Below are 19,753 nucleotides of genomic sequence, written 5' to 3' on the forward strand. Positions count from 1 at the left end.
ATCTACTTACATTATTTTGACAATTAGGAAATTACTTGGCAAAGAGACCAGACTTTAATGGTAATTATATGCTAAAAGGAAGAACTTTACAATCATGTTCTATCTTACATAACTGATCATTTCAACAATTACCCTGAATAAGATATTTACTTTATCATAATTTCCATTATTTATATTTTTTTTCTTGTCAACTAAAGATTACTGATTAGGCTCTTTAATACAAGAGTTTTGGTGGTGGTGGTGGTTTGTTTTTATGGTAGTCCTAGGCTTGAATTCATGGCCTGGTGTTATCCCTGAGCATTTTTGCTTAATGCTAGCATCTCTTGAGCCATAGCTCCACTTCCAGCTTTTGGGGGGTGGTTAACTGGAGGTAAGAGTCTCAAGACTTTACTGCCAGGACTAGTTTTGAACCTCCATCCTCAGATCCCAGCGACCTGAGTAGCTGTGATTACAAGCAAGAGCCACTGGTGCCTGCCTCTACAAAAATATTTTTAAAGATCAATGTGAAATATGGCAGAAAACTATGATTTGTTAATGATAATTATCAGCAGAAAGAACTTATTGGGTCTGGAAAGATAAATAGATGTATAGACAGATACAAAGCAGAAAGCCAATCCAACTACCACTTAGAAGTTTGCTTTTCTAAATATTCTTTTACTTGTTCTATTTTGTCTTGGTTTTCTAGTTGAGCATCCTAGCTACTTAGATTCTGGATACATAGAAGTATTCTATATTCAACACTAAGCTGCTATCATTAGCTCCTATACTCAGAGATGTTTATAGTTGGTGTAAAAAACAAAGCTCCCTTTGCAAGTAAAGTCTCTACCAAGTGAAAGATTTGTTAAAAACAAAAATTGTTCCTCAGGAATACTTGTCTATGCTGAAACTCCACTGATCTCTGTGTTCTTGAGTCTGTTGCATTTATCATCTACATGGGATGGATAGATTAGCTTGATAGATCAGACCTGTTGTGTATAATTCACCTCGCTTTTATATCTATTCTGTACAAGGCAGTATGCCTTTTTCTTGTGACCTTCTCTCTTCAGCTAGCACTAAGCTAATCATTACATGAACTCAAAAAAAAACTCTGAAAGAGCTTCTGCCCATAGAAAAGTTACATCACTTTTCAAAAAGAATCCAAGATTTTATGCCTAGGATTTTTGAAAACAGTACAGGCATATTAGAATAAAAAAGAATGATGTTTTCAACAAAGTGTTATAATTAGTACTTTAGAGGAAAAGAAAATGTTATGGGTTTTATATTATAAAAATAACTCACACCATGAGAGAACCCTTGACAGATGAATGAATTTTGCTCACTGGTTTGTTCAACAGTCCTCTAAGTTCAAGAAATGCTTTCAGAAGCAGTGAGGACAACTCTAGCAATAGTGGCATCAAAGATGCACGTATTTGTTTGGCCTTGTGACCTCCAGAGCCATCTCTATGGTGTACAATGTCTCACAAAAATGTATTTGTGGAATACTTGTCTATGTAAACAGTTTATGGTTTTATGAAGACCATAACAACTGATCAACAAAAATTAGCACAGTGGATTGAAAAGAGATAAACATTTTCTCATCTGGTGCTTGAGTGTATTCTTCATAAGGTTTAATCACTATCCCAGGTTCAGAAACCAGATCTTTAGGCTAATAATTGTTACACCTACAAAGATCATTACTGAACTTCATTGGTGATAGCCAATGCAAGTCTTGCCTGGAGTATGAGAAAAGTGAGAGTGATACAAATAGTTTTCTGATCATGTTAAAAATACTTGTTGAATTTTATAATAACATCATAAAGCAACCACAAGTCCAATTGTATTTTTTGCTTGAATTCCTCAGACTGCAATCATTGCATTCTGGAATATTTTGTGTGCCAGTATGGATCACGTGCCTATTAATGGATACAGGAGGGAGAATGGGCAGAACCAGGTAACAAGTCTCATTTGCACAAGAATATTCATCCCTCTCTCTATATGGAACACAGACCACAAGAGATTGTGCTCTGTTGACCATGGGTAAGAAAGGACATGGATCCAAACAACTTGTTGAAATCTCAGAGATGTAATCTCAAAACATCTCAGAAAACATAGGAATAGTCATTGCTGCAGGTTGCCAAGTAGATATGTGGCACAGAGCGGGTAGATACAATGGAGACTGCTCTCAGAAACTATGAAAAATGCAAAGGATGGAACAAAAGCAAGGGTAGACTGGACAAGAAGTGGCAACATGTTTGTAACACCTGAAAGATCTGAAAGATGACCTGGACTCAAACCCAAGCGCAAGCGTGAGTTAAGAGCCTTCTGTGTCTGACAAGCATGAGCGTCACCTAAAATTCCACTGTAAGTAACATTCTTGAGACTTCATCTCCATGCCACTCCACAAAAGAAAAACTGCTGGGCCCTAGGAATAACCCATCTACCACATCACCATCAAAACCCAGAATTTCTCGAACAAATTATTCAACCTCACACAATAGGTAAAGGGTAAGAAAGAGCCCTAAAGAATAGAAACGGGGACAGGATCCCAGTCTGAACTTTCAGAGTCCCCCTCACCAGAAAGGACTTAAAATTTATCTTATGGAAGGGACTTCAAAGTATAGAGTCTGCTGAGGCCTAATAATATACTTGCTTCTTCTAAGGTGGTTCTCTGTATACACTAAGGGAATTGTGGAATATATTTTAATCATTACTACTCAGGATAGATCAAAAGAGATTGGCAGTCTCATGAGAAAGTAAGTAAGAGTTTTTCAAAAGAATTTCCTTTCCCTAAACAGATCTAATGGTCTACAGATAATTGCATTGTAAGCTTTATTTTAGCTCTCTATGAACCAATGATCCCAGGAAGCAGACACAGAAAAAAACAAAAAGATGAATATAAAACTGATAAGGAAAGGAGAACACAGTGGAAGTTCATAATGGACAAGAGTAGTTTATCTAGAGAAAAGAAACAATAAGGTAAAAGCTCTGAGGATGGAAGAAAAAAGGAATAAAGGTCAGCAATATAAAACAGGTCTTGTCTATGATAGAGTACTTGTGGGAGATTGGAAGGAGAGAGAGAAGGTAAAAAGAGGGATATGGTCAAAATACTTTATGTATGTGTATGAAAATGGAACAACAAAGACTTGGGATAAGAGGAAGTGGGTTGAGGGAGAATGAGTCTGATTAAAATGCATTGTATATATATATATATACACATATATACACATATATATACATAAATGTTACATATATGTACATATTAAAGTAAACATATTTACCACCCTTGTACAATTAATTCATGCTAATAAGAATGTGTAAGAGGGGCTGGGAATGTGGCTTAGTGGTAGAGTGCTTGCCTAACATGCATGAAGCCCTTGGTTAGATTCCTCAGTACCACATAAACAGAAAAAAGCCAGAAGTGGCTCTGTGGCTCAAGTGGTAGAAAACTAGCCTTGAGCACAGAGAGGCTCAAGGACAGAGGCCAAACCCTGAATTCAAGCCCCAAGACTGGAAAAAATAAAAATAATAATAAATTTTAAAACAAGAATGGGGTTGGGAATGGGGCTTAGCTATAGAGTGCTTGCCTAGCATACATGAAGCCCTGGGTTCGATTCCTCAGCACCACATAAATAGAAAAAGCTGGAAGTGGCACTGTAGTTCAAGTGGTAGAAGGCTAGCCTTGAGCAAAAGGAAGCTAGGGACAGTGCTTAAAAAAAGAAAGAATGTGGAGGAAAAAAGAAATTAATGTATGTATCCACTGAAAGATGTATGTAAGAATCTTCCTTCCTTCTAGTAGGAAGTTCGTTCTACTACATGGCCCAACAGGAATGAACCTTGAAAATATCCTAAGTAAAACAAACTAGTTACTAAAGGACAAAATAAGAGATATCAATTGGAAATCCACAAATGGAATGAAATGAAATAATAAAATTATCCTTTGTCTAAAATTAATCTTAAGGTTAAATCCAATGTATTTCATTAGATGCAACTTATTTTTAGCATTTACATTTACGATGATAGATGCCAGGGATGGAAGGCACTGAGATGGATTTTATCCTGAGAGTCCCAACTTAGTGAGAGAGATGGCCCAATAAGACCAGTACCAGTGACAAATGTGATCTAGTGACATGTAGTTTATACAGGTACTAAAGGAAACTAACCAGAGTCATTCATTCTTCCTAAGAGGCTAGGGAGCATCAATGAGAGGGAAATGGAAAGATATTTCCCCAGGACACATAATGAGTTCAACCTACAGGATATGTTTACTATTACTAAATGAATGAATGAATGGCCAGAACTATGTTTAAGTTCTAGCCAATAGTTTCTGGGTCCTCAAACTTCATGTATGGATAACTCAAGACTCCTGAATTGTTTAAATCTAAAGTGAGAAACTATATAAGTAGATACACAAGACTTCCCTTAAACCTAAAATAAGAGATGTCTAGCATGATAAATTTTGCCACATGACCCACTACTCAAAACTAAGTCCAAAAATCCCATCATTAACAATAGATTTCTTCATTTCCAAAAAAAAAATCTATTGGTTTGGACAAGGTAATTGGAAGATTTGCTAGACAAAATATTAATATATTGTAATCTGCATCAGATGGAATCATGATCCTTCAAAAGATGTCCATCTTCTGAATACTAATCACTCACTCCTGTAATCCCAGCAACTTGAGAGGCTAAGAATGGGAGGATCATAGTTCCAGGATAGTCTGGGCAGAAAAGTTCAAAAGACTCCTTTTCAACCTACTGGGTGAAGCAATCTGAACCTATTGTCTTAAGGTATGTGGGAGGCTGAAAATAGGAGGATCACAGCTCCATGTCAGCATAAGCAGAAAAGCCACCACCTTATCATGAAGGAAGGGAAGCTGTGTTTATTGGTGCATGACTGTCATCCTGATAATGATGGGAAGCATAAAATAGATGTCTTGCACTTCTTGCATGAGCCTTGGCATAGTATAAAAATAAAAGAGAGACCTAACAAAGATAACCAGCAAAAACAATACTAGAGGCATAGCTCAACAGTAGAGTGTCTGCCTAGCAAACAAAAAGCCTTGAGTTCAAACCCCAACACTGAAAAAAACAAATCCACATTCTTTTTTTTTAAAGTTTTTATTATAAAACTGATGTACAGAGAGGTTACAGTTTCACACGTTAGGCATTGGATACATTTCTTGTACTGTTTGTTACCTTGTTCCTCATACCCCCGTCCCCCCTCCTCTGTCCCTCCCTGAGGTGTTCAGAAATCCACATTCTTATCATCAGACTACATGAACAATGGTTTTTAAAACAAATTTGAACTTTACATAGTTGAGGATTTTAGGATAAAAATGTTATATTGAATTAGCTAGGTGAGCCATAAATGTAATCATGGTATCTTTCTGAGAGGCACAGTAAAACTTGAGAAAGTTGAGAAGGAAGAGGCAAGATGACCACAGATGCAAACTTTAAGGTGAGGAAGGCCTCAAACCAAGAGATGTCAGCAGCTACCAACAGCAAATAGCAAGAAACAAACTGACCTACCAGCTCCAGAAGGGGAAGGCCCTACCTACACAATGAGTACACAAGAATGCTGATTTTGGGTTCCGGGCATTGAAAGCATGACAGATTAAGTTTCTGTCGTTTGAAGCCATCAAATGTGTGGTGATTTTTAGCCTCAGGAAACCAATGCCAAATGTCTAAGGTTAAGTTACAAACATCAACAGCAACTGTGCCTGTGTTTTGGGAAAGTGTAAAAATAGAAGAAGTGGTATGGTTCCTATAGTATTTGTCTATTTCTATGGGGGATAGTTTTGTCTCATTTCCTTTTATAAAACATGCTTCCAAAATTGTAAACAAGTGACATGATTAAACTTCTATGTGAAGATCAGAATTTGTTCGTTTTACACATAATGACGTTGTGAATATTCCCAGCATCTAGCATGATATCAGAAACCTAACAGATACAGAACACATAGAAGAAAAATTTCCTACATCAATGTCTTCATCTCAGTATTGGAAGGACATTTTTTTCTTAGGATCACTTAAAATTTAAGCATAAGCATTAAGCAATTACCTACACCCTATGTAAAGAAAGCTCTGCTAAGTATTAGAGCAATTTAAAAAGACATAAAACTGTAATGCTTGAGATGGGGTGTACATCTGTAGTAGAGTACCTGTCAAGTGTTCAGGAGGCCCTGAGTTAAATTAGCAACACTTTGAAAAGAAAGGGAGTGGGGGAATAACTCAATGCTTGACTTTCCTAATTGGTTGGGATGGCAGGATATACTCAAAGAAATACTTAATGGATAATTAAATTATGCTGTTCAGTATGATGGCCACGAGCAAAATATGCCGGATTAAGTACAAATTGCAACAAATAAACTTAAATAAAAATGCAAATCAAAGCAACTCTGAGGTCCTATGTCACCTCAATTAGATTGGTCAAACTTGTGAATCTGAACCACAACAAATGTTGGTGGAGATGTAGGGGGAAAGGAACTCTATTGCACTGTTGGTAGGAATATAAATGAGTACAACCACTCTGGGCAGCAATCTAGAGGGTCCTCAAAAAGCTAAGCACATATCTTCCCTTTAATCCAGCCATACCATTTATGTCATTTGCAGGGAAATGGATGGACCTAGAACAAATCAGGTTAAATGAGGTAAGCCAAATTCAGAAAGACAATTGGCACATGTTTTTTCTCATTTGCGGAAGCTAGATCTAAAATACACTTGGACATAATAAATTATACAGGTATCTAGGCATTTACACACAGTGAGACCAAAGGAGGACATTCTTCGGAGAAGAAAAGAAATACACATGCCTGTGCACATCTGATCATACAAAATAATTTTTATTGAAATGAACTCCAGAAAATGGAAACAAAAGAGTTGCTTTGATTTTCTTGTTTTGTTCTTTTTATTTTCTTTTCATTTTGGCTTGTTTGACTATTTGTCTTTGGGAGTGTAAAAGGGAGGCACAGAGATGGAGGGAAAAGGGTGAACAAATGAGGCAATGAACACTATGTTGAAAATGAACTATAAAATCTGTGAGTGGGGACGGGAGGGAAAACCTGGGAGACAGCAAGGGAAGGGGGGACATTATTCAAAAAGAAATGTACTCTTTGCCTGATTTATGTAATTGTAACCTCTCTGTAGCATTTTAAAGTAAAAATAATTTTAAAATGAATTCCTATTATGCTAGCTGCATTTGAAGTGATTAGCACTGTGAAACTTTAAAATAGAGTATAGAGTATAAGATGTGAGGGGCATGCAGTTTGTCCTTGTCAAAGTTGAAGAGAATAGGGAAGGAGGAGGCTGTCAATGAGAGATAAACAGCTTGAAGTGACTTCCACGGGAAGTCAATTCTTGCTGACTAGTTCATAAAACCAAGAAGAAAAATACAATCTTAGAAATTAAAAGATTAATTTAAGAAGAAATAGATGAGAAGCCTCTCTACCCACATGCACAGCCTCAATTGCCTGCTATGGATTCATATTTGACTACCTAATGGCTAAAATATTAATAGCTCAGGACATGCTACCCTCAGAACTCCTTATTCCCATAACTTATATATTATTAAGTTTTCTTACTTGTAAATGTCTAAATGTCAAGTTTCCAAACAGAACTGTGATAATGAAACCTTGTGGTCTAATGGTATGCAGAAACTCAACTGACTCCTCCTTTCCTGTGTTCCCTCCTGCTTCCTATTTTCTTCCAAGCACTGTGATTGGTAGAAACCCAGACTAGCAACATCTGGAAAGTCACCATGGAAAAGCCCCTGTCCCTCAAAAGCCTAATGTCAAATTATTTTCCATATGAGACCATAGTGGAATCCTTCAAATCAAGTAATATCTATTTGTAGGATTAGCTGACCCACCAACACATGCTCAAATAATGGTGGGAAGCTGGGTAAATCCTGCATTTCAGTAAGTGTGGTGAATATTGGGCCAGCACCTGCTAGGGGGTTCCCAGCACAGCTTAACAATTTTCGTTCTCACTGCTCTTATCAAAGGTCAATAGGGACCAGTCTTCAGGTACTGGGGCTTGAACTCAAGGCCTTGTGCTTTTGCTTAGCTTTTTCACTCAAGGCTGATGCTCTATCTCTTGAACCATACTTCCACTTCCAATTCAGTTCTTTAAAATTCCTGCAAATCATAAAATCCTCATGTGAAACTGTCTTAACTTTAAACATCAGGAGCTTCAAATATTTAGAAAATAACCTAGTTTTTGCAGCAATTGTAGCAATACTAACATAAACAAATGTGAATACCTCTGCCAGAGCCTTAATAGTATGTAGTATGTATATCATAGTGGAAATAGAAATAGCATGTATGTCAGCGTGGAAATGGTACCTATTGCTTCTTATCTGAACGTTTCATTAGGATATATATCCTCAGTGTGCCCCAAACAGAATCTGATGTAAAATGGACACTGAAGAAATATTTGGAACATGATGAGTAAAACTCAAAGCAGACCTGGATAGCCAGGGGTCCTGTCGGGAATTCCAAATAGCCATCGGGAGACACTAACTTGAAGTTTGCCTCTTTTCCACTTCTAGAACATTCTCTGAGCTGTCTGGCATAAGAGCCTCAAACTTGCTACAGAGGCAGGAACCGCCTCCTTCTCTGTCCTCTGGACGATTGTGGCTACCTAAGTACCGAAAGGTGGTTAGACATGAAGGGGCATGCATTGAGCCTAGAGCTGGGGTGGCTACCAGTATATTTTGGAAGCACATTGTGGTATTGCATGAAGCTGGGCCTGAGGTAGGGCTAAGAACAAGGATCCTCTATTGGTTATCACAATCCAGCAAATTTTAAGAGAAGGCTTGAGGATGGATAGCTGAATGGATGGATGAGAAAAATATTAATGAAATATAGCAAGGAAAGAGAAATAAATTATAAGACACATTTTCCTAGGGAGTCTGATAATATCCAATGCCCTCAAATTGGGCAAGGATCTCTCTCAGTGCTTTGAATGACCCATCTCAAAAGTGACACACTGCCAGGAAAAAAACAACAACCAAAACCATAAATCAGAGATTTTACAGTCACCAAAGAAGCAATTATTTAAATATCAATCTGGAAATTACATAAAATACAAAAATGTTTTTAATTTAAATGTGATATTATTGTAAAATAAAGCACAAATGGTGTACAAACCACAGTTCATCTATTACCATTACTTGCCAAATCATATTTAGTCTCAAAATTAGGCATGGAGTCTTAGGTGCTGGTCAATTTAAATTTTAAATATCAGTCACTAAGATAACAACAATGCAACTCTGGTAATAACAGAGTATTTCAAGCATCTCAAAACATTGGTAGTATGCTGCCACAGCCAATAACTCAATTTTATAAGTTGATAGGGAGAAAGGCTGTATTTTGTCTTCCTTGGCTAATCAACTATCAACTATTTAAAATCTATGCTAGAATAATAAGAAAAAAATCCAACCTCCATCTGTGGGTAAATTCAGAAAACTGCTTGTGTAGAATGCCTAGGCAGTGGGCACAGAGAAGCTATGGAGCATTTACCAGAAACAAAGACAAACATCTTGTATAAGCCACAAAAATAATAAATATAAAAATACTAATAAATGCCTTCCACTCTTCTTTCCTTAGAGTTACACTGGCCTTGATTACAGTTGTTTTTACTGCAATAATATTTTTTAATTTTCTTATTTTCTTAGATAGCCAGCATGAATTTTTAACTTCAAAGTAATATAAAACACATGTCTACAATTGAGCAGGGAGCCGGGAGGGCAAAGAAAAGGATGACACCATACAAAAAGAAATGTACTCATTACCTAACTCATGTAACTGTGTATCACCTTTATAATAAGAATATAAAATGACTACTTCATAAAAACAAGAAAGGAAATGCTGAGTTAAAGGCAATCTAAAGAATTTCCCTGTTAATGTTTTATGCACAATTTTTATTTCTATTTCCCTCAATGTTTGCATTGCTATCATTGTTCCTAAAGTGCCTTTTACTAAGGAGACAGTTACCTACAACTTCTCGTGCTAAAGTTCCATCCTTTGAACCAAACCTTCCAACTTTAGTCTCATGACTTCAATAGGATCCTGGAATGGATTCTCCAAAGTGTCAGCAGTATAATGTAGTGAAGTTATACCTGGAATCCACCAAACTTCATAATATTGCCTCTTCTTTCACAAGAGTCAGATGGGTTTGAGAGATAAGCATTTGTTTGAAAATTAATAGTAATTATATTATGCAGCTTTAAAGACTTAAGGAGCCTTAGGAAATAATTGCAGGCTTCTAATAAACACAATGATGTAATGACGTATTTAACATTACTGGTTTTTGTTTGATTCCAAATACATTGCAGATTTTTTTTCTGGTGTGATACTAAAACAATTGCCATTTTGCAAAAAGGATAATTAATCTGCAATTTTTTCACATTAGATCATATATCTCTAAAGAGTGCCCACGGATTTGATAGTCTTCAGCTGCTGTGTATTTATTTTTCATTTTTTCTACTGATGTACTACCCCATCAGTGCTGACATTTAAATGAGCGAGTATTCAACACAAATGTGATCATTTGTACAGCATCCAATGCGGCCCCATACTGAGATGATTGCTTCTGGGAGCCATCCACGGGTTCTCAAATAGGGGGAAAAAGCCAGGCAAAATTTTATCAATTTACATTTTTCTGTGATTAATTTTTATGCAAATAAGAGCCCGACCGTGCTCTCATCTCACCTGAATCATCCGGATCATCAAAGACAAATTGAGCATCACTTATTTAAAAAATAGGCTTTAAACTACTCTACAGCTGTGTTGGAAAATGCTAAGAGCAGGGCATGAACTTCTCTAATATAACAGGAATAGATAAGAAAATGCCTTTTATGTGCATTTTGTACACAATGCCATATACATGGAACTTAACAAAATCCCCCACCAAAAAAAAATTGCCTTTGCTTTGAATATTCTCTGATCCCTGTAAATATTCAGCAATGAGAATCACAGTACAAAGCAACATTCCCCCAATTTCTGAACATATAATCAGAAATGTTTCCTATTAGATAAAATACACTCACCATTACATGCTTTAGCTACCTTTCTATTGCTTCAAGATTAAAAGCATCTAATGGACAGGAAAAATAAAGAGGGAAATGACTGTTGCAGGGCAAAATGAAAAATCTTTATTTTTGTAGTTGGGTTCATATTGTTAGTACTCTGTTGCATAAAATCAATATGGCACTTTGAAGTCCATCTTAATTCTAGATTCATATAACAACTACTAAAACAACAAGACATGTGGCTTTGTGATCTATTGTAATTGTATAAATCATATTCAGTTTTTCAAATAATAGCATTCTTCAGTTGATAAACTATAAATACAGGTCTTTTCTGAGATATGGAGACTCCAGATAACAGTTTCATTTATATTTAAATAATTGGCTGATAGGGCCACCTCAGTAGCAGCTAACTTTAATTTGCTCTTTTTTAAATTAAGGAAAGCCTTATTTTCTCATATTATATCTTTCAAAAGAGTTTTGTATACATGACCCAGTTATCAAAATTTTCCCAGATATCTTTTTCCCTCACTCATGGATATAATCACCAGAGCAGAAATAAATTGTTGACAATTCTCTGAGAATGGAAACAGACCACAGGGGGTAGAAATCTGGTTATCTGAATGGGCGATATAATCGAAGGTTCAGCTAAGCTAAGGGAATTTCAACATAAACAGAGCTCTTAGTTCCAGGAAGGGATTCTCCTCTGTGTACAATGGTGGAGGAATGCCAGTCCTCTCCCACTGCTGTGAGCAAAGTGCTGGACAGGAACAAGATTAGAATCTTAAAAGCTGTCCTGGGGAGCAAAATTACTGTGCAGGGTCCAGGTGAGGAGGTAAAAAGAGCAAAAATAAATGGAGTTTATTCCATGGTTTTTAGAGTTTATTTCACGAAGACAGAAATAAAGATATCTAATCCATAGTTATAGTCACTCCGTGAGAGAAAGAGATAGATGGCTCTGTGTGTGTGTGTGTGTGTGTGTGTGTGTGTGTGCATGCGTGTGTGCACATGCACTGAAGTATGGCGTTGAGCCTCATGTTTGTTTCCCTCACCAAAAAATATACTGTTCAGCATCCCCTCCATACAAAAGGTTTCTGTCTATATTCCCATGGTTGCACTTCCGAAAAGCCTGGGAAAGATGGGCTCTTCTCCCATAAAATTCACTCCATGTAGTCTGGTGAGCAATTCATGCAAAAAAGGACAGTAGTAGGTAAATACACCCTCCCCCACCCAACCCCACACGCTAGACCCATCCAGTGTGATATGTGGGTGAGTCTATTTGAACCAGCCAGCACCAAACATCACCTACTGTGATAGTCAGAGGAAGAAGCAACTCGTGATGGTTCACCACCGGGACATCTCATAATCTCAGACCCGTGTGGGTGTAACGTGACTCTCAACCCACAAGGATTTCCAAAGTCTACCCGCGCCCCATAGCAGCAGCTGTTTGGTTGAAAGCAGGTCAGCTGGCAACCACACAGCTGTTTTAAAGTCCAGGATAGTTGTGCCAGTGCCATGTGAAAACCAGCCTGTCTCTCAGAGACCCAAATTGGCACCTCCCAAATGACAGGGGCAACTGCTCCCACATGTGCTGAGTACAGCTGGGTACAACGGGAAAAGAGAGGAAAGAAGAAAAATCTTTCAAGATGGCACCTCAAGGAGAACCCAGACAACTTGGGGAGCAACAAGGGGAAGAGGTAGGGGGCCTCCAACCCCTCTTTCTCCCTTAGCCTTTCTCACAGAGGTGCTGTGACTCCGCCTTCTACCGGGACCTTTATTTCTTTGTCCTGGGGATGGGGACTGTTTTCACAACGGAGAGAAAAAGCTCAACTTTCAGATTCTCCTTCCTGAACTTTTAGTTTAGGAAAAACTTTTAGTTTAGCACAAGAGACACAACCAGCTCCTGGAAATAACTGGGACTCTCGCAGATTTTAGGGTAGGGTCTCAAGGAGAGTTAGAAAGTAGAAGAGGAAGCGTTAGCGCCATGTGACTATCCTGTTTAGCACTTTCGGAAGAAAGTTGATGATGAAAATTTGTTGGTGAAAATTTAAAATTAGGATGTCATTAACCCCATCCAAGGAGTCTTTGTATTAGGGAAATTATTTTAAAATGTAACTGGCAGTTCTTTTAATTTCGATTGCAGCAAGCTTATTTATGACAGTTTTAAAATCAAAGTATGTAGAAAGAGTAAAATGTAGTGAGAAACTAAAAATTGTAATCACCATTTTGTAGTTACTAACTGCTAATTTTGCTTTTGTAAACGGCTTTGCAGCTAAGGACCTAGGAAAGACCATAAAACGCCCTGGGGCAGATAGTTCTCAGAAAAAACATAAGTACCCATAAGAGTGACCAGCAGAAAAGAAAAACAAGTTTTAGAGTTACCAGAACTCCCCCACCCAGGTGTGGTTTCCAGTATCTAAAATCCTGCAGCTGTGTACTATCCCCCTTGCTACACCCTTATGGCTTAACCAATCAATTTCAAATGCGTAGGTCCCTTGATCTGACCAATGACCCTTTCCAGATTCCTTCCCACCACCAAATGCGCCAAACATGCTTTAGGATTATTTTTTAATTTTCCCGCGGTGTGTGTTGATTTGTTAAAAGATGCTATGATGTATGCTAAGTCCCTGCCTTCCCCAAAGAGTGTATAAAACAGCTGGAAGCCTTAGCCTCAGGGCCTCTTAGTGTCACCCTGTTCCTGAGTGTGGGGAGGACAAAGCTCGAGCTTGCAATAAAGACTCCTTTTGCTTTTGCATTGGTGTGGGTATCTGGTGGTCTTTGTGGGGGTACAGAAATTGAGCATAACAGTGAAGGGGGGAATGAAGGGTTAAAAGTAAACCCCATTTTGAGGCAGTTGTCTGAGCAACTGCCCGTTTTGTTGTCTGAGCAAACCCAGGGCAAGCTTATTAGGAGCCCAGCCAGTCAAGAACTCTAACCGCCTGGGAATGCTTAACTCTAACCGCCCCTAGAATGCCTGGAGCCCTGATCCAATCAGATTTGTACCCGTGTCCTAATCTTGCTTGCTTAAACACCTGATTGCTGTAACTTTGTTTTTTGCCTTTATAAACTCTGTGGAATCACAGCTGGGGCGGGCTCCTAACCTTGGCTGTGTTGGTGGGTAGGACAAGGCCCAGGCCACGGCCCTGCTTGAATAAAGTCTTGCCTTGCTTTTGCATTTCGGAATGTCTGAGTCTCGGTGGTCTTCTTGGTGGTGGTTTCGCGACTTGGCATAACAGTAGAAATCCTAAGTATATAATCCAATGGCTTTTTGAAAACACATGATGACCCCAAAGAAGAGGTGGGATATTTCTATCACCTCATTTTCTCTTCATGAAAAGTATGAGATATTAAAGTTAAATGTGTCAATATAATCATATGAGGTGAGATGAAGACAGTGAAATAAAATAAATTAAGGAATTTTCTAGAAGTTAGATAAATGATGAGGTTATTTCAAACCCTTGATCATCTGAGGCCAAAGTTTAGACCCTTCCTCTAAGCTATAGTATCTCCATCAAAATGTTATATACGTAAATTATCCAAGAAGCTACATATTGATGGATCGAATCTTGGAGTCTTTATTAGAGCATTAGCAGTCTGCAGGCAGCCAGTTGCTACAAAAGCCTGCAGCCCAGAAACACACTTAACACTAGCATTAACAGGCCAGAGAGGGAAGAACAAAAATAACACCAACAAACCAATCCAGCTCCAATGAAGAGCTGACTTGGGGTGCCATGGTGACTGGAGAGTAGCCAGGAGACAGGACACTGGACATGAACACAGAGACAAGGGTCATGGCATAATGACTTCTAAGCAGGTCTGACCCTAAATAGGGTCAGGTCAGGGGGCTGGGTCACAGGAAGCTCCCAGCCTCATGTACTTGACCAACAGGTTCAGTAACAACCTATAGGCCAAGTGCCTAGTCCTGTCTCTAGGGATTCAGGAACACCATCAAGACAAATGCCAGATAGTACAACTTGCCATATGGCCAATGATAGCACTAGCCAGATCTGACCTCCATATTACAGAAACAGAACAAATCAAATGAATAATGATAGAAATAAATTATAAAAATCAAATTAGGCTCAAGTACAAGTAGTCACTAAAAATAACTGGAAAGAATATTTCATAAAACAATTTACAAAAATTGACATTCAAAAGAATGACATTATTTTTTCTTTAGGCTCAGTTCCATATTGCAGAAAACTCAAACAATGGTAGATTAGATAGAGATTTGATAGAGGTTTACATTCCAATTACACATAAAATCCAGACATGGACAGTCCAAACTTCATATGATAATTAGGTAATCATTGGGAACCTAGAATATGTCTTCTTTGTCTATCTTTACATCTTCTCCTTGTTACACTTGTTTAATGACAAGTCCATCCATTGTGCTCACATTGTAGGCAGAAAGAAGGAAGAAAGACCAGTGTAAAAGAATATTTGCCTAATCTAATAATTTAGTCAGTATCTTTTAAATAGTTTCCACAAGATTTTCACATAATGTTTTTCACTTTATATTTATATTGGAAGCCACTTATATCTTCAGTGGAGGCTGGGACAATTAGTATTATAGCTAGATTCATTTCTACTCCTAATTAAAGATAAAGAAATAATGGTATTTGATAATTAATATTATGTTTTTCAGAATGAAAAAATTCGACTTGAGTATTTTGAACAATACAAATCTAGGAAACTGACAAACAGCTCTTCTATAGCTAGAACTCATTGCATTTAAAAAAATCAACATACCAAAGTAACTTACCAAATTAACTTCTCAATAATATTGTATTCTAAATGTGATGGAAAGACTTAACCATAAAAATGACGTATTCTTTTTATTTGTAAGTAACAACTTTGACTATTGGATGGAGTAGGTGGTAGAAGAACAAAAAATGGAAACAGATAGCTGACAGCACTCAATAGCTGGTGAATAGATGATGACGGTGTACATGAGAATTTCAAGGAGATCAAAATAATTGGACATTTTTTTTATTTTTTGGCCAGTCCTGGGTCTTGGACTCAGGGCCTGAGCATTGTCCCTGGCTTCTTTTTGCTCAAAGCTAGCACTCTGCCACTTGAGCCACAGCGCCACTTCTGGCCGTTTTTTTCTGTATACGTGGTGCTGGGGAATTGAACCCAGGGCCTCATGTATAGGAGGCAAGCACTAGGCCATATCCCCAGCCCATAATTGGACATTTTCAAGACCTAGGTTAGAAATGAATGAACATGGGGATGGAGTAGGTATTGAGATGAGACTGGTAAGGAACTAGATAGACAGACAGATAGATAGATAGATAGATAGATAGATAGATAGATAGATAGATAGATAGATAGAGATAGTTTGTTTCTTCATTTTTTTTCTGCTTTTCTCCTCACAATTTTATGAATACATTTCTGGACAGATTTGATTGGACTATTTTATATTTATAATAATTTATAATATTGTTTCTCTATAAAAAAATATGGAAATTCCCTTATAATCAGCCCAAGAAAAATAAACAAGTGGAAATCACTAAAATAGCAGCAATTTGGGGAAAGGGAAACAGTATTGTACTTGAAGTATATTCAGTTTCCCTTACACCTTTCAATGGAAATGCCTGGCATGTAGTTGGAGCTCTGGGTGTACAGAAGGTGGATCTGGAACTATGAATTCGGTCATCACTGCTATCCTAGGGGTAGACTACAGGAAAAAATGAAAACATCAAGAACTATGTAGTTTGAAAAGAAGATATCAGAGAACAGAGCCTTGGGAGACCTGAAATGTACAGTTAAGACCAAAAAAAGGCAGCAAAGGTGATAAAAAAAAAAAAGGGAGGGTGTAGTGAAGTTAATCAAGATAAGAAAATTTCACAAGAGGAAATAATTTAATAAGTCAAATGACTTTAAAGATTAAGTAATGTAAACACAGAGATGTGAGCAGGAAAAGAAAACCTATGTTATATGATGCAAAAAAATCAGAGTAATTATTTTCTTTTTCCATTTTCAGCTTAATGTGTGTGAAACTGTAATCCAGACTCAAGGTCATTCAGATTACTGAAGAAACAAGACAGTTCTCTCGCCACCAAATTTAGTCAGAGAACTTCATTGCCACCATGAGAATATTGAAAAACATAAATGACCCCAAGATTCTATGTTCCTCTTTGTCCTCACTCTTCTAATACATAGAAATACACCAGTATCATGTCAAAATAATGTACCTTTGAAGTTCATTGAAGTGGTTTTGTGGTCTACTGCATGTACAAATCAGAAAAAGATAAACTTTGCTTTCTAAGTCTAAAAGTTACCAGACAGAATAAATCATTCCACTCAAATCTATCCAATAATGTAATCATAAACTTGTGAGAGGAAAAGCAGAGAAAACATTCTCTTTAAATAATGTATGCAATTATACATTCAAATAGTTCTCATACCCTTATTTGAAGGTCCCATTTTTTAAAAACAGTACTATAAAACACCAAAAATAAGACCAATTTCTGGTTTCTCCTGTGGAATAAAATGGGAAGTCCTCTGGCTACCAAAAGCTGTTGAGAATAGTGGTATGAGGTATGAGGAAGATTTGTATTTTGTTTGGACTTGTGACTGCTCTGCTTGTGTGTGCACAGGCCTGTCTAAGACAAAATGGTAAAGGGTGATCTATCTCTCTCCTCTAGCCAGTCTGAAACCTGCCAAAAAAGATACAAAGGATATTCTGTCTTGTAGACACTGCAAAGCGTAAGCTACCATTAGGGCTACTTCAGAATGTAAATGAAAAAGGGCAACCCAGAAACAGATATATGGGAGTGAATGTGGACATGTGGTGTCAAAGGCATTAACTTAAGAGAGATAATCATATTCTTGTGCTCCTCAGGGAATGTAATCTGAATGAGATGGAGCACTTGATGGCTCGTGGAGACATTCAGTGTCAAGATGAACTAGAAGGTGCTCGCTCCTAGAAGCAGTGAGCCACTTGGCCAGGGCAGTGCCTATGGCCCAGGTGAATACTCGTTTTGAAGTGTGGGCTCTCAACAGGAAAGCTGCAGTCAAAGACAAGGAGGGTAATCACTACACAACACTGGATACATTTCTTGGGTGGGTTTATCATTTTACCTCATGTTCATGAGGTTCTGAGGACATTTGAGTTACACTAACCTCAAAGCACAGGTGTTTTCATAATGCTATCCTACATTCATTTTCTTAGTATTAATAGTGTTAAGCAATTTTACAGGGTAAAATTTTATATAGAGTTATTCAGTGAAGGCAAGCTACAAATAGACAGATTCACTAACACTAATCACCCAAGTGCAGTGAAGCAAACTTCTTATGTTCAAGCAAGTAACATGGGTGAGAACTTTCCATTCTTGTGACATTTTCCAGGCCAGGAGACTTGAAATTATGCCATTCCAAAATAATTCTGGGGTGGGAAGTTTCCTAGGATAATACAGCCACATTAAATGAGAGTTCTGAAGAAAAGCTGATGTGAGAAAGCTGTAATATTGCTGGCATAAAAATAGGTACTGCCAAGGAGTGAAGCAGCTCACAAATACAAGCTTGCCAAGGGCGGGCGAAGGGACATCCCTGTAACCACAAGAAGGCTGGTCTGAAGCAGCAGGTGTCTGGGCTATGATGAAAACCCAGGGTAGATAGGAGCTATACAAGAGCTGCTCTGGAAAGGAGGGAGGCACAGAACGTGGGAGTGAGTATAATTCCATATCGGGATCAAGACAGTAGTTACAGGTCTATCAAAACACCATTATGCACACTCTAAATGTACATGGTGATAATAAGTATGAAGACAAAGACAAAGGATTATGATATGGCATTGCCAGATTTTTAGGTACTCTCCATAAGCAAAATGCCAAGACTCTAGTGGTCTGGTTCTGAAGACCAAACTGTATTAGTGGTGAAAAATCAATAATGCTCTGAAGCACCATGAATTAAAATGCAAGCAGCAACTGGATCAGGATGGCTCAACTTAGGAAAGTTTAACTTCTTCAAGGAACGTCATGCATCAGGCCCAGTGTGAAAACCTCTGTGCCTCCTCATTTCCCTTGTCTTCTCTAGCTTGAAAAATGCATGGACTTCTGAAAATACCAGAGGGGTACAACACTGAAACAAGTTTTATGAGAGATTCTTTTCAAATAAACATTCAAGTAAAGTTTTTCTAAATAAGATGGATAGTAATCTGGGTGCTGGTGGCTCACGCCCATAATCCTAGCTACTCAGGAGGCTGAGATCTGATAATCAGAGCCAGCCTATAGAAGGAAAGTCAATGAGACTTTAATCATAAATTAACCACCAGAAAACCAGAAGTGAAGCTGTGGTAGAGTGCTAGCCATGAGCAAAAAAGAGCTCAGGGACTGTACCCAAACTCAGAGTTCAAGCCCCATGACCAACAACAGCAACAAAAATGATGGATGGGGCTGGGGATATAGCCTAGTGGCAAGAGTGCCTGCCTCGGATACACGAGGCCCTAGGTTCGATTCCCCAGCACCACATATACAGAAAACGGCCAGAAGCGGCGCCGCTGTGGCTCAAGTGGCGGAGTGCTAGCCTTGAGCGGGAAGAAGCCAGGGACAATGCTCAGGCCCTGAGTCCAAGGCCCAGGACTGGCCAAAAAAAAAAAAAAATGATGGATGGTTAAATTGCATTCTCTCATGCACACATACAAACATAAAAAAAGAAGTCTTTTGTTAAGAGTGGAGGGGAAAGAATTTAAGATCATGAAAAATGGAAGGTGTGGACAAAAGTACTTCCTACTTAACT

This window comes from Perognathus longimembris, chromosome 13, assembly GCF_023159225.1.
Source record: "Perognathus longimembris pacificus isolate PPM17 chromosome 13, ASM2315922v1, whole genome shotgun sequence".
Lineage (NCBI taxonomy): Eukaryota > Metazoa > Chordata > Mammalia > Rodentia > Heteromyidae > Perognathus > Perognathus longimembris.